Genomic DNA, 5,703 nt, shown 5'->3' on the forward strand with positions numbered 1-5,703 from the left:
GCCATGTTTAGTAGAGGCTGGCGTAGGGTGCGATCCACTGCAAAGCTCACCTGCTGTGTCTGGCATTCTCCAGTAGGTGGGTAGAATAATGGCTCCTATAATGACCCAAAAAGCTTTACATAGCACACTGCTCCTTCTTGAAACTTTATGACTCAGTTTTACTGAAATGTCCTAAATGATTCTGCGCCTTGTTGTTCGGATGCGCTGAAAGACCCTCCAGCAGCTGCTTACAATACCTTAATTCTAATGATTATCTTCAGGTAATTACTAGCATAGATCCTTTTTTCATTATACTATGATATGAAAACAGGAGAAACTTCGGCACAAACATCCAGGGAATTAAACGGTAAAGTCTTTAATGAGAAAATTGCTTAACATATTAAAAGACGAGGCCTCGAACTTGACGCGTTTCTGGTGAGTATAAGGGTTTGTGCACACGGTGTGTATTCTGCTTTGGAATTTTCTGCGCAGATTTCACTAAATCTGCAGTTCAAATGACCTGCATATTTCCTGCGCATTTAGTGCTTTTTTGTGCGGTTTTACTGCATGTTTTGTGCAGTTTTCCCCTGCGGTTTTCCACCTGCGGATTTCTAGAATGGAGCAGGTGGAATACTGCACCAAAAGCGCACAAAAGAAGTGACATGCTGCTTTTTTCATTCTGCACCAAATCCACACAGAAAAAAAGCAGCATGTGCACAGCGGATTTTGTTTCACATAGGCTACAATGGTGCTGTACATCGCATGCAGTTCTGCTATGTATAAGCAGGGCCAAATCTGCTGCGTATATGCAGCAGAAACGCACCGTGTGCACATAGCCAAACACCCTTAGTATTAATGAGTGAGCACTTAAATGCTCGGGTGCTCATTGCCCGGGTCAAGCAAATTGGAATGCTCGGGTGCTCAACCCAAGCAACGAGCCCAATGTAAGCCTATGGGAAAACCGAGCATTTTTACCGAAACCCCCCGGGGGTCCTTTTATTGTCTTAAAACATCTGAAATCGAGGGGAACAGTGCTCAATTGACATGGGAACATCATGGGAAATGCCCCTGGAAGCATTTCTGACTCCCAGATCACAGCTGTGAAAAATGTCTGAGTCTTGCGCCACTTTTTCTGGAGCGCAAAAAAACATACAAAAACTAAACCAAAATTGACTTTTCTAGGAAATACGAAATCGTATGTTAAGGAACATCCTTTCCAGTGTAATGATTTGTATGTAAGACAAAATAAATAACCTGAAACAAAAATGTTCCTCCACCACTTGAGCTAGGTCACACGTAGCATTTTTGATGCGTTTTTAAACTTTAGCATTGCTTTAAACCAAGAGAAATGCATTCACTGGGAAATGTCATTTTAACATTTTACAACCTTATCTGGCCATGTGGTGTGTGACACATCATCAGACACATTCTGTTTCATTTATGAGAGAGGGACTCTGAAAGTCACAAAGTCTACAAAGTCTATTTTTATAGAGCCAGCAGTGGGCCCTCAGTATTCTTAGAGAGCCATCAGCCAGCTATGCTTTGTTGTTCCCATTATTAACCCCTTAATGACAGAGCCATTTTGCAGCTTAATGACCAGGCCAATTTTTACAATTCTGACCACTGTCACTTTATGAGGTTAGATCTCTGGAATGCTTTAACGGATTCTGCTGATTCTGAATTTGTTTTTTCATGACATATTTTACTTCATGTTATTGGTAAAATTTCTTCTATATGACTTGTGTTTATTTATGAAAAGATGGAAATATGGTGAAAATTTTGAAAATTTTGCAATTTTCAAGCTTTAAATTTTTATGCCCTTAAATCAGAGAGATATGTCACACAAATTTCTTAATAAATAACATTTTCCACATGTCTGCTTTACATCAGCAGAAGTTTGGAAACAAAATTTTTTTTTGTTGGGAAGTTATAGGGGTTAAAAGTTGACCACGATTTCTCGTTTTTACAAAACCATTTTTTTTAGGGACCACATCATATTTAAAGTCCTTTTGAGCAGTGTACATGGCAGAAAATACCCAAAAGTGACACCATTCTAAAAACTGGACCGCTCAAGGTGCTCAAAACCATATTCAAGAAGTTTATTAACCCTTTACATGCTTCACAGGAACTGAAGCAATGTGGAAGGAAAAAATTAACATTTAACTTTTTTTGCAAAAAAATTATTTCAGATCCAATTTTTTTATTTTCACAAGTGTTAAAAGAGAAAATGAACCACAAAATTTGTTGTGCAATTTCTCCTGAATACGGCAATACCCCATATGTGGGAGTAAACCACTTTTTGGGCGCACAGCAGACCTCGCAAGGGAAAGAGCGCTGTTTGACTTTTTCAGCGCAGAATTGGCTGGAATTCAGATTGGACGCCATGTGGCATTTGGAGAGCCCCTAATGTGCCTAAATTGTGGAAACCCCCAAGAAGTGACCCCATTTTGGAAACTAGACCCCCCTAAGAAACTTATCTAGATATGTAGTGAGCACTTTGAACCTCCAAGTGCTTCACAGAAGTTTATAAAGTAGAGCCGTGAAAATAAAAAATCATTTTTTTCAACAAAAATGATATTTTCGCCCCCAAATTTTTATTTTTACAAGGGTAACAGGAGAAATTAGACCCCCCAACGTTGTTGTGCAATTTGTCCTGAGTATGCCCATACCCCATATGTGGCAGTAAACCACTGTTTGGGTGCATGGCAGAGATCAGAATGGAAGGAGCACCGTTTGACTTTTTCAATGCAGAATTGGCTGGAACTGAGATTGGACGCCATGTCGCGTTTGGAGAGCCCCTGATGTGCCTAAACATTGTAAAACCTCCACAAGTGACACCATTTTGGAAACTAGACCCCTTAAAGAACTTATCTAGATGAGGGATGAGCACTTTGAACCCCCAAGTGCTTCACAGAAACACATCATAAACATCCTTGAAAACAATAATGTGGCTTCCTACACAGTTGCTGCTGGTAAGGTGCAGGTTTGTAGTAGAAATATGGCGTACGTGTCATTGGATGAAGTGATCAGAAAAAGGGGCATGGTGATGGCGGGAATGGGAAAGTACAGGATTAATAACAGGGGGGCTATGGGAGGTATGAGATCCAGAATCCAGCCTACAATTGTTAGTCGTTTACCCATGTCCTATTACCAGAATGTGTTTGATGCCCGTCAGAAGATAGCTGTAACACATGCACGTCTCAAGCTAGGCATAAAAGATGCCCATAAAAAACTGGTTGCCAAAAACACATGTTTCCGTATAAAGGGTAAAAGGCAAAATGCTCATGAGATGCTGAATTCTAGAAAGCAGCAAATCAGTGTTGGAGGACAACCAACCAAACTGATGGATGCTTGTGAAAAACTAAGTTTGAAGAGGAATGCACCTGCTGTAACTATCAGTTCACCTGTGGCACAAGGTTCTTCATCTTCAGCCCCAAATATTACCATTACCAATTTCACAGCCAAAAACTATTTCTTCAGGTGTAATGAACAATGTTAAAGGAATGTGAATAAACGTTGTTAACCATGAACCAGGGAAACCAAAGATTTCCTCTTTACAAGATATGGACGATGATGGTATTGATGATGACTTGCAACTTTCCCACATTCCCACCAAGAAGATGAAAATCACAGCTGCCAACAGTGTGAAAAAAAGGCCAGGAATGTCTGGATAATAATTTTCTCTTGGGCACTCTTTACCTCTTACTAAAGTGATACAGAATGAGGCATACAGAGCTCCCATGTCTACTCAGCACGAGACTACAACACCTTTATTGCAAACAAAGGGTCTAACCAATGTGTCATGGACACTTGTCACAAAAGAGGACAGTTCTTCAGTAGGTTCGTCTCCAAAAGAGTCTGTCTTTAGCACTTTAGAAGGCAAAAAAATGACTGTTAATAATTTGCATTCAAGAGTCACAGAGGAAGATATCATGTAGCTTTTATGTGTATACGGTGCCTTGAAGCTCGCCCACTTGTTGAGTGAGTTACAGAGTTGCTGAGGTAGTGTTTATAAGAAAGGAAGATGCATACCTAGATGGACAACCAATGAAATTCAGTTTTCATTTGAATGGTAGTGTAATAAAATCAGACCAGACTATCCTTCAAAGATTAAGTGACACCCCATCAATTAAGGAAGGTGAATCTAGAAGAAACACAACCTCCTCCTCCTCCAGTGTTGATTCAAATCCTCCAGCTGAAGTTGATCCTGATACTATCTTAAAAGCACTCTTTAAACCCTCAATAATTGCGAAAAGGAGATAAATCCAGCGAGCCAAGTTTGAAGTACTTAAAAAATCTTTTTCTTTATTTCAAACGTAGATTAAAAATATTTTTCCATAGCAGCATATTATAGATATAGGCAGAAATAGGAAAAATTACTGCTGTAAAGCACATGGCAAGACGCGTTTCGGCTAGACCTTTATCATTGCCATTAGGACCTCCTCTATGTCTCCTGAAAGGGGCATTGGGGTGCCTCTAAATTTTTGGCAGCCCTTGCATTCACTGAATAGGCAAAAACTATGGGAGACCCAATTCCTAATGATAGGAACATTGTTTTCAGGAGGCCCTCCTGTACGTCTCTTCAAAGGGGTAGTGAGGTACCTCCAAATTTTTGCAGCCCTTTCATTCGCTGCATTAACAAACACTATGGGAGACCCACTTCCTAAAAATAGGAACATTGTGTTCAAGAGGCCCTCCTGTATGTCTCTTCAAAGGAGTAATATGATGCATCCAAATTTTGGGCTACCCTGCCACTCACTGTGTCATGATCTATGCTGGATCATGACAGATAAAATGCACTAGTAACCTTTTTTTTTCCTTAAGCTGTGGTGCTTAAAGATAGTTTTGCCCCCAGTGGCCATTAGGGTCATTGCACTGTGGTGATTTCAGTTCTTGTTTTGCCCCCGGTGGCCGGGCCGTTAGGATCATTGCACTCTGGTTTCTTAAGTTTAGTGCATGTGATTATAAAGCAGGTGTGATTGCCTGGCTCTGCTATAAAAGAGTGTCAGGTGTTGCAATCACTGTTGGTGATATTGCTCATTTCCAACCAAGACAGGTGAAGGAAGGAGAGAGAGAGTTCCTGGCAGCTCAGTCAGAGTCCTGGTGTGGAAGGAGTCAGAGAGGATTTCCTTGCAGCACTGACAGAGCTTGGTGGCAGCTATTCAGGAGGAAAGTTGCATAATGGTGGTTGACTCTGTTGCTGGGAGCAAGAGCAACAGAGCAAAGCTAAGTGGTGTTTCCCTGTTTGTATTTTTCCTTGGTGTGTATTAGTACAGCGGCGGGGCCAGTGCCTGCACCACCCAGCTCCCTACAAGGGATAGGTGCAGGGTGAGCTAGGGTTCTTAGGTTCCAGCTCGGCGACAGGTGCGGAACCTGTATAGGGACTGTTAGGAGTGTAGAGACTGGCTCAGGGGAGTGCAGAAGGTCTCCACGTCCCCGTTCCCTATCGCAGGGCCCACCGTTGTAACTGTTTTCCCTTCCCCCGTGTCTTGTCATTTTAGTTACCGGCCTGCGGGTCGTGTCACACAGGACAGTTACACGTGCCTTGTCTTGTTGTCTTAGTTAGTGGCCTGCGGGTCGTGTCACACAGGACGGGTCCACGTGACACACTGCATGCGCAATAACAGTATAGGAGACCAACTGTTTAATAATGGGAACAACAAAGCGTAGCTGGCTGATGGCTCTCTAAGAATAGTGAGGGCCAACTGCTGGCCCTTTCAGTAA

The 5,703-nt window shown here is 41.9% G+C and overlaps 1 pseudogene; it reads left to right on the forward strand.

Annotated features, from left to right (window-relative positions):
- Positions 1-2,977: 2,977 nt before the first annotated feature.
- On the forward strand, positions 2,978-4,242 carry LOC141069435 (polymerase delta-interacting protein 3 pseudogene; annotated as a pseudogene).
- The last annotated feature ends 1,461 nt before the right edge of the window (positions 4,243-5,703 follow it).

Source organism: Dendrobates tinctorius, unplaced genomic scaffold (assembly GCF_039654945.1).
Source record: "Dendrobates tinctorius isolate UK_male_01 unplaced genomic scaffold, ASM3965494v1 ptg000263l, whole genome shotgun sequence".
NCBI lineage: Eukaryota > Metazoa > Chordata > Amphibia > Anura > Dendrobatidae > Dendrobates > Dendrobates tinctorius.